This window comes from Callospermophilus lateralis, chromosome 3 (assembly GCF_048772815.1).
Source record: "Callospermophilus lateralis isolate mCalLat2 chromosome 3, mCalLat2.hap1, whole genome shotgun sequence".
In the NCBI taxonomy this organism is placed as follows: Eukaryota; Metazoa; Chordata; class Mammalia; order Rodentia; family Sciuridae; genus Callospermophilus; species Callospermophilus lateralis.
In genome coordinates this window covers 194,876,968-194,887,353 of record NC_135307.1, presented here as the reverse complement: position 1 = coordinate 194,887,353, position 10,386 = coordinate 194,876,968, and the positions used below count along the sequence as shown (strand labels likewise).

Genomic DNA, 10,386 nt, shown 5'->3' with positions numbered 1-10,386 from the left:
AAAACACACAGAAACATCTTTCAATCACATGTGATTTTTCCCCCTTGGCCCTTTCATTATCCTTTGCCACCCCCCACTAACCTCCCTAACATACTCCTCACCTTCTGGCTCAAATAATCCAGTTAACAACTGAGTGTGTTTTTGCAGACTTTTCTCCAAGCCAATATAATCACACACACACACACACCATAGAGAAATTTTGCTCTTACTTCTTACAATTTTTTTTTAAATCTCCTTTAACTCTGATGTCATTTTCTGTTCACTGATGTAATATGTTTTGTTGTTTTTAATACCAGGATTGAACCCAGGGCTTTCAACCACTGAGCCACACCCCCAGCCCTTTTTATTTTTTATTTTTTTATTTTTATTTATTTATTTTTTCAAGCAACAAAAATTTATTATGAATGAAAATAAAGTAAGGCTCAAACAAAGCAGGCTCTCAGAGAGTGTTGTCTCTAAGCAGAGAATAACAACAAAAAAAAAAAACCCAATTTATTTAAATTTATTACTGTTTGATGTTCACTAGGAAAACTGGGTTCCACCTTCCACAGTCTTTACCAAATGTTTAATTCCTTCTTTATGTCGGGTGGGGAGGTTTTGATCCTAATTCATCCTCTCTGGGACTGTCATAAAGACTGTCCTATTCAGGTGGACTTGTTATGCTGGAATTCGGGACCCCCAAAAGACCACCAGAAACCAAGATTGATGTAAGCAGCGAAGAGGTGTTTATTGAGAGCCAGCTCAGTCCTCCGCATGCACACAGCAACTGGTGACACTGAGAGGCCCCGAGCCCAGGGTTTGCAGCAGTTTTATACACTCTTTGGGGGAAGGCAGGGACCCCACATACCTCATAGCATCTCTTAACAAATCATCACACACCACGGAAAATCATAAAACAACTCTAAAACATGATTAGCACATTTACTGGTGGGAACAAGTTGGGTAACTGGCTAGTACAAGAGGAGGATTCATTTGAACTGATTGGTTTAAGTCACGAGGGGTGTACTTGCTGAACTACATGGTTTCCCAACATGTTATCAACCACCATAAACTACTGGGGGGTGTAAAGGACGATGGGAAAGCTCTGAAAACTTAACAAGCCAAAACAACAGTTTACCTGATTTTATTAGCAGGACCTTAGCGGCCAGTCGCAGAAGAGGGGGGGGGGGAGAGGGAGGGGGAGAGAGAGAGAGAGAGAGAGAGAGAGAGAGAGAGAGAGGAGGAGGGAGAGAGGGAGAGAGGGGAGAGTAAGAGAGAGGGGAGAGTAAAAGAGAGAGGGAGAGCAAGAGAGTAAAAGAGCAGCCCTTTTTATTTTTATTTTTTATTTTGAGACAGGGTCTCACTAAGTTGCATAAGGCCTCACTAAGTGGCTGAGGCTGACTTTGAACTTGCAATCCTCTTGCCTCAGCCTCGCAAGCTCCTAGTATTGCAGGCATGCACCACCTTGCCCAGCTTCATAATAAGTATTTTAAAGGACACTAATTGTGGCATTTGGGGTCCCAAAGAGTGATTGTCAAGAGATCTTATTCATAGAAGGAGCCCCCACACACACTTTTTTTGTGCTGCTGGGGATTGAACCCAGGGCTTTGTGCATGCAAGGCAAGCACTCTACCCACCGAGCTCTATCTCCAGCCTAAGGAGCCCTTCTTGACATACCTAAAACTGCTTTGCTGAGGTCACCTTCAGGTGGGCTCATTCCCCACAGTTCTGGAGCGGGTGTAAGAAGGCTGAGTGGGAACACTCTATCCTCGTCATAGATATAGACTGCCAGACCCTGGTCTCCCGGTGTCCAGGTGTGCTTGCTGGCCTGTGTGTGATGCCCAAGGGCCTGCAAAGTCACCTCTGACTGGAGCTCCTAATCCAGGCCAGCTCACCCCTCCCCCCAGCCCTCCAACACCTTCTCCCATTTCCCTTTATGGATTTTTTTCTTCTTCTTCCTCCTGCTCGGGAATTTTAACCAGCCTAGGGACCAGTTGCCTGCCCTCAGATCAATAGCCCTGGAGAGGGCTGCGGGTGGCCTCTGGGATGCACTTCAGCGGCTCCTGCAGACAGACCATTTTCTTCCTGACTCAGTTTCACTCAAATTAAGCCCCTTTCGCTTTTGAGAGCGTGGGTTGGCACCAATCCAGAACCAGAATAAATCAGTGGCTAAAACCTCTTATTCATCTCTCAAAAGTCCAGCTCCCCAGCAGGAACTTGGAATTTTTTGTTTGTTTGTTTGCTTCCTACTTTTGTTCCTTGGTCACCATCACATTTTAGAAGGGATTTGAAACTGCTCTGTGGCTGGAGTTAAGTGCTTAGTAAAGTATTTGTTGAGGAAGGGATGGAAGAGTAAAATGATGGAATAGTCAGCGCTTGGTGAATGGTTAATGCGCCTGAAACTAACCAAAAATTGTTACCGAGCAGAGGCAGAACTGCAGTGTTGTCCATTGGCGCCACCTTCTGGTAACAAATTAGAATAACAGGTCCGTTTCTGCAGCTCCAGCTTAAGGGCTTCTGAAAATGCAGACCAGGAACTGAGTCAAAAGGAAGAGATCCCAGTGAGTAGAAGGCTGAGGCAGGAGGATCCCAAGTTCAAAGCCAGCCTCAGCAACATAGAGAGACCCTGTCTTAAAATAAAAAATAAAAAAAGGGTTTGGATGTGGCTCAGTGGTTAAGCACACCTGGGTTCAATCTCGGTATCCCTCCTCACCAAGCCCCTAAAAAGAGAAAAGAAGAGAATCAATTTCAACAAAATCCCCTACCCCAGTCTCCTCTGCACTGGACCTCCAAGTTATTGTACTAACATTATTATTTTTAATAAAACATGACTATGACATATTAGTGCTGGTTTCAAGTGAACCTAAATGTGCTAAATGCTTTAGATGTATCTTCATTCTCATAGTAACTGCAAGAGACGAATTACCATTATTGTTGCATCTTTAGATATTAAATACCTGAGGCTCTCAAAGGCTTATAGTAGACTTATTATATCCAAGGAACTCAGCTAGTCAGTGACTAAATAAGACTCAAACTGTTCTGCCTGACTTCGGAGACTGTTGCGGGTGGAGCTCCCCAGAAATCAGACTCTAGGGTGGAGATTTGCAGTGGGAAGTGTATTGCAGAGTGCTGTTCAGGTCGTCTGTGGGAGGGAAAGGTTGAAAGTGCAGCCTCAAAAGAGGCCTCAGTTGATGCCAGGGGCACATGGACCCAGAATGGCAAGGAGGCGCCCTGTCCCTCACAGTCATTGGATGCAGCCTGTCCCAGGAAAGGGGTATGAACTTGAGCCAGGCTGCTCTCTTCAGCCAAAGGCAAGGCCCCAAGAGAGACTCAGCTGAAAGCTGTGGCAACCAAAGTTCCCAGTCACTGGGGGAATAAATGCTTCGGCCATGAAGTTGAATGGGGGAGGGGGGGCGGTCTGGGCTGCAGACCACAGTATCCCCTAAGAGCCCCTATGCCCGTCCAGCACACCTGACCGCTCAGCGCATTCCTCAGTGCAATGGGGAGGCTTGGTAGGTAGACAGAGTCAGTGTTATGAATTGTGGAAGGAAGGATTTAAAGAATAAGAATGGTTCTGCCTACCATCTACCCAAAGAACCTGTGACCCAGGCCATGCCTGCCATCCTGCTGCAATAACCAATGAACTTTGGTCTATTCATACAGAAACATGAATTATTTTATGAGTTCCAAACCCTTAATAAAGAAGTAAAATGCAAAATCATCAGCTGACCAGGCAAATGCATGGTGATGAATTGCTCGACATATTCAAATTAAAAATGAAAGAATTGAGGGTCACCATTGATTAATACATGAAAACTGATTTTTTTAACCTTTTAGATTTTTATCATAGTTCTCTCTGAAAAAAATACGGATCGCTTCTCCAATTTGTGTATCATCCTTGCATAGGGACCTGCTAATATTCTCTGTATGGTTCCAACTTTAGTATGTGTGCTGCCAAAGTGAGCCCAAGAACTCATTTTAAAAACATAATTCTGTGGCAAATTAAATTGTTTAATAAAAATATTTTACTCCTCTCATGCTACTTCCATAAGAGTTTAATGGTGAAAAAAAATATGGAAGGAACTTTAATCAGAGTGGCTATACTAGGAAGACAAGAGGGCCCAAGTCCTCAGCCCTTTCTTCCAGGAATTGACGATGACTTTGAGGTTTGATAGACAGGGGAACGAGTGTGAGGGTTTGGGGCTTCCAAAGCCGGAAGTCTTTCATAGCTGCAAACAGGTAATCTTGGGTTGGCTTGGCCTGGTCCATCATTAACTCAGGATTGTTCAGGTAGGGCTTTGCCCAGGATAAGGAAGTTTCTGTTGTCTGGAGGTAGCTTCCACTCATCTCAAGATGTTTATTGTTCAACCCGGTGGTTCCTGGAATCTAAGGTGACTCAGAGCAAAGGAGACAGATGCAAAATGGAGGCAGAGATGCCAAGTCTTGAAGCCTGCATTTAGTCACCTATCAAACATTTGCAGACAAAAGTGAAGAGGCTAAGTCCTTACTATATTTCCCCTTGAGGGGGGTGAATTCTTGATGTTGAGGGACGTCGGGCTTGGTCTCATGTCTTCTTAGCTCAGTGCAGAACAATGTTACTTCCTCATCCCCTGACATGAGGCTTGGCTGTGTGACTTGCTTTGCTCAATGGGATCTGAGCAGTTGTAACACAAGCTGAGGCTTGAAATGTGCTTGCCCGGCTGATTTTGCACTGTGGTTCTTCTGCCATCCGACAGAACATGTCCTGGCTAGCTCACTAATCTAAAGAAGATGAGTGACACGCAGAGCGGGACTTGACCAGCCTGCAGCTTTCAGCCAAGCCCCACAAGCCTTGCTGAGTCAGGCGCAATCAGCCAACTTGCAGAAGTGTGAGAATAAATGATTGTTATTTTACGCCACTGAATTTTGGGGTGGCCAGTTATGTGATAATAGCCAGCTGATACACATTTACAAGGTTGTAGAGGATAACGTACGACTGTGTAAAGAGTAATTTTGTGACTTTTCCTTAAGAGCTGTCTTTAGACCTTAATCTCCTCATAAGATGTTGACTCATGTACTTTTATATGATAGATACCACAAAGTGTCTCCGAATAAATGCCTCCCTTACTTTTACAAAGCCATGAGACATTCAGGGTCCCCAAACCATAAAGACACAGGGCTATAAAACCTGTGAAGCCTTTAAAGGGTGAAACTCTAATGTGTGTCATAGGATACTGGGCAGTGATGAGCCCCCCTGAGAGCCAGGTGTCCTGGAGCTCACAGAGCAGGCACTCCCCCTAGAAAGCCAGACTGACTCAACGGCCAGAGAAGGATGTCAAATAGGATTCCGAGGTCATCTCCCTTGTACCTAGGTACACGGTCCACCCCCTATCCCCGCCCCCCCAAAAATGCTAGTGGCCCCAACCTCCCTTACAGTCATGTCTGGCCATGAAATTGGGTTCTGTCCAATAAGATGCACAATAACCACATAGCAGAGTCTAGAACCCTTCTTAAGAGACAGGAGGATTTCGCCCAGTACCTTCCACTTGTTCCCCTGGTGGCTTCTTCCTTCTTTCTGACTTGGATGCAGGATGTCAGGAGTTGGGACAGCCATTTGGACCATGATGTGAGCTTGGAAATGGTAGTTTATGCAGAACGAAGTAAAAAGATTAAAGTTCTCATGGCACAAGATTTCATGGCGCAAACCACCAAACTTCCTACCTCCAATTTTTGCAAGAGAAGGGAAACAACTTCTAAGTTGCTAAAGTCCTTGATATTTTAGCATCTCTGTTATTCACAGATGAACCTAACCCTAAACTGATACGCTTCCAACTGTTGACAGTCCATAGTCCCCATGTTTATTAGAAGAGAAGAGGTCTTTCTTTGATGTTGTTGTTGCTTTTAGTAGAAAAAGAACCTCACAGTCAGGAGCAGCTCCATGATACGAGCAGACCAAGGAAAAACACCGTGGCTCCCCTCCACTCCTGCAGTGGATAATGACAGGACAGGATGACAGCACTTCTGCTCCTAAAGTACTCTTCCACCACCGTGGTTGTCAGAAAAAATCTTTCTCACACAAATTGCTTCTTCCTGACATTGCTCACTTCTCCATCCGTGTCTTGAGTGAATATATCAGATACATAGCACATCTTGAACCTTAACTGAAAGAGTCTGGCAAACACTTTGCTTTTCAAAATTATCTTGGGAAGGTAAAAGATTAAGAAACACAGAAAGGAAAAGTTAAAACTGTTACTAAAATATTTTTGGTATTGAACAATAGAAATCATTGTCTCACGGTTCTGGAAGCTGGAAGTCAAAGACCAGGGTGCTGGCATGGGCGGGGGCTGGCCTAGGCTGGCTCCAACGAGGGCTCTCTTCCTGTCTTCTACCAGCCACCTTCTTGCTGTGTAGGGATGAGTGAGTGAACACAATAAAAATTCTTGAAATCTCCAACAACCAATCTATTATTGAACTAATAATAGAACAAAATATACCAAACGAAAATGGTAAAATATCTATGGACTAGTCTATTAAAAATGTGCCAGATGTCTACTAAGAAAACTATAAACTTTTACAATGAGATGCAATGGAAATACTGTATATGAAATAATATATATATATATTATATATTATTATATATATATTAATATATTATATATATATAATATATATACATATATATATATTACCTTCCTGGATGTGAAAGACATAATACCAAAAATAAATCAAGGAGCTCAAAGTGAATATATAAACACAACTCCATGCCCATAAAATACTACTAGAATTTTTCATAAGGGTCGATAAGCTAACTCTAAGATTTATTTGGAAGAATAATTGTGCAGTATGACAAAGGGAACTTTGGAAAGAAATAGAAGAGTAACAAAGGACAGAACATCATCAGTAACTAAAACAGTACTGGAATTTACAAATACATGTACAAAACAAGAATCCAGAAATGAACTTATAGGGATTTATTATATATGAAAATGTTATTTCAGATAATGGGAAAATAGTGGGACATTCAATAAATGTCACTATGTCAACTGGATATCCATTTGGGAAAACAAATTAATTTGATTATACCTCATCCCTTTTTCAAATATAAATCTCAGAACCAAATATAAGATTAAAAATCCTAAACCAGGTGTGGTGGTGCATATCTGTAATCCCAGCAACTCAGGAGGCTGAGGCAGGAGAATTGCAAGTAGAAGGTCATTCCCCATCTCAAAATTAAAAAGGATCAAAATATAGGACAGGGGATATAGCTCAATGGTAGAACGCCCCTGGGTACAATCCCCAGTACTGAAAAATAAGAGACAGAATTTGTTGGGTTTTTTTTTGTTTGTTTGTTTGTTTGTTTGTTTGAGACAGGGTCTTACTATGTTGCCCGGGCCATCCTTCAACTCCTGGGCTCAAGGGATCCTCCTGCCTCATCCTCCCAAGTTGCTGGAACTAGAGGCATGTGCCACTGCGCCTGGCAAGACAAATTAGTTTTTTAAAGGAAGTTTGTAAAAATGGAAAATAGAAATTGCCAATAAAATATGGAAAAATGCTTAGTTTCACTAAAAATGAAGGAAATGCCAATTAAAAATACCAAGCATGGTGACGCACATACCAATAATTCCAGCTACTTGGGAATCTGAGGCAGGAGGTTCATAAGCTTGAGGCCAGCCTGAGTAACTTAGGGAGACCCTGTCTCAAAAATCAATTTTAAAAGAGCTTAGGATGTAGCTCAGAGATACAGTATTCCTGGGATCAATCCTCAGTACCCCGCCACACACACACACACACACACACACACACACACACACACACAAACCCTTACCATGTTTTGCCTTTATTGCCAAATGACAAAGTCATTTCTTTCAGTGTGGGTGGGAGAGCGGGTGTATATCTCCTATTTGTCTCTTCAGTTTTGCTCTCTGCCCCTTTCCACCTCTTTGTACCCCAGGAGTCAGGCTGCATCAACAGATTCCTTCTGCCATCTGGTGAAGGTGGAGGTCAGCCCAGTAGGAGACAGGGGGGACAGGGTGTTTCAAGCCTTCATTCCCTGGCTCCATCCCTGTGGGGCCACTCCCACCATCCCTCTCTACGGGACTCTTCCTTCCACTAAGAGCCCTCTCTCCTTGATCCTTCCAACCTTCAGGGGTAGTAACAGCCCCTCTTACTAGTCCCAAGTACTGCACTACTTTTTGCAAACAGTCCCCCATTAAATTCGCCTTGAAACTCTCCTAGTGAGTGTGCCACATGAGGATACGAGAGAAAATGGGCACACTCCTTTGGAGAAGTACTCATCAGCAATTTCACTTCTCCGTATCTACCCCAGAGACTCACTTGCATACATGTACAAAGGGCAAGCACATGGGTACTTGCAACACCCTTGTTTGCCATAGTGAAAACTTAGAAATAATTTAATTGCCTTCAACTAGGGAAATAGTTAAATCAACTATAGTACATCCATTGTATGGTGTGCTATGCAGTTATTTTTAAAGGAGACATCTATTTGTAGCATAAACATCTAAAATATATTTTTGCTTGAAGAAAGATCAGAGCCATAATAAATTGCATAAAAATGATACCTATTTCCATAGTATTATGTATTTCATAAAACTGTAGGAAACTGAGTACACTTGTAATCCCAGAGGCTTGTGAGGTTGAGATAGAGGATTGCAAATTCAAGGCCAGTTTCAGCAATTTAGCAAGATCCTACGAACTTATTGAGTTCCTGTCTCAAAATAAAGAATAAAAAAAGCTGAGGATGTGGCTCAGTGTTAGAACACCCCTGGGTTCTTGGTATATTAAAAAAAAAATGTGGGGAACTTTTCACTGCCTCTCCCTGTAGAGGGATTATACCATCCCACCCCACTGAAGATAGGCATGGCCATATGATTTGCTTCAGCCAAGGGCCTGTAAGTGAAAGTGACATGTGACTTCTAGCCAGAAGCTTTAAGAGGCTCCACTATTCTTTCTTTTTCTTCTGCCACGAGGTTAGCAGGTCTCTGCTGCCCCTTTAACCTGTGTCCAGAGATACAGCTGAAGTCAACCTATAACAAACATGTGAAGGATCAAGATATAAATCTTTATTGTTATAAATAGCTGAAATTTTCAAGATGTTTGTTATTGCAGCACAACCTAACCTACCATGACTAATATATACTGCTGTATAATTGATCCAGTTACTTCTAGGGAAGAGAAATAAAGCTGGGAGTGACGATCCCAGGGGACTTTATATTTAATATTTTGATTTTCTTTCAACAAAAATATATTCATGCATCACTGTGTAATAAAAATACAGTATTTAAAATGAATACAGCAGGTGTTTCCTTACTTAAAATTAAACACTAAAAAAATCATTCTTAAAATAAACACATAAACACCCAATAAAATAATGGTTCTTTCTGCCCAGCTGGCACTCAGAAGGAGACTGGAGGCGGAGAGCTCTGTGAACTTTCCAAAGCAAGAGGAAGTACTGGAGCGTGACAATGTCTTGCCACCTTCTCTGCAGGTAGAGATCTGCAGAGCCTAGACACACTGTGAGATTTATTTCTAGTCCAGATATCATAAAATTGAAACATAGCTTCAGAAACCCTTTTTTAAAAAAATATGAATAACGTCTACCTTTCCAGTGACCTCATTTATATGAGAACAAGAGTAATTATATGACCAAAATTCAATTCAGATAGTCTAGGAAAACTCTATTCTCTTTGACACAGCCAGGGTTGGTAAGGGTTTACCTAGAAAAGTTAGTAAGAGATATCGGAGCTCTGTTTCTGATTATACCCATAGACCTCTCTGAGTCAAACCTTATTCCATTAAACTAAAAAGCCAATATTGGTGGATGGATATCAAAGGCCTCGTGCAAGTTGATATGTCATAGACAGCCTTGCAATTTCAATTTCTCATTCAAGCCAAATAACAGCCTCTTGTCTCTGAACTTTCCTTTTGGGCAAAATCAAAGTAGCCAGACTCCCTGATCCGTTGCTCAGTATTCAGCTTCCTGTGTGTCAGGCAGTTATGGTGACAGCTTCAGAAGTAGCAATAGAAGCCCTGACCTTTCAATCACTATTATGGTGACTTTGAAACAAACACCCCCCCCCCAATATCTTCAAGACCAGCTCTTGTCATGAGTTTGCCAGTACCTAATTCCCTATATTCAATACCTTTCTGCCTAGAATGCCTAGAGTGGTTTCTTTTTCTGGCCTCTACACACATGACCCCAGCTGAGAACAGGTAGGAAGGTAATATTCAGACAGTGCACTCATGGATGAAAATAGGAGATAGAAAGAAAAACCCAGTAAAATTAGAAAACCATCCCACAAGGTCAAATATGTGAATAGTTTGAGTTCTAGAAAGTGGAGAAATAGAAAATAAGGAGAGGAAGGAAGGAAATATTCAAAGAAACAATTCACAAAAATAACCTGGAACTGA

At 42.2% G+C, this 10,386-nt stretch overlaps 1 long non-coding RNA gene and 1 other non-coding gene across 4 annotated transcripts; both read right to left on the bottom strand.

Annotated features, from left to right (window-relative positions):
- Positions 1 to 702: 702 nt before the first annotated feature.
- On the bottom strand, positions 703 to 8,218 carry LOC143395908 (uncharacterized). 3 transcript variants are annotated; one of them, XR_013090844.2, is made up of 3 exons: positions 7,784 to 8,218; positions 5,498 to 6,361; positions 703 to 2,699 (listed from the first exon to the last, which is right to left on the bottom strand). It is a non-coding gene; the product is annotated as an uncharacterized LOC143395908 (long non-coding RNA). The 3 variants fall into 3 exon arrangements; XR_013090846.2 differs by having other exon boundaries at positions 703 to 2,609; XR_013090845.2 differs by having other exon boundaries at positions 6,254 to 6,361; positions 7,784 to 8,215.
- On the bottom strand, positions 3,841 to 3,946 carry LOC143396000 (U6 spliceosomal RNA). Its single transcript, XR_013090901.1, has one exon. It is a non-coding gene; the product is annotated as a U6 spliceosomal RNA (small nuclear RNA).
- Positions 8,219 to 10,386: the final 2,168 nt, after the last annotated feature.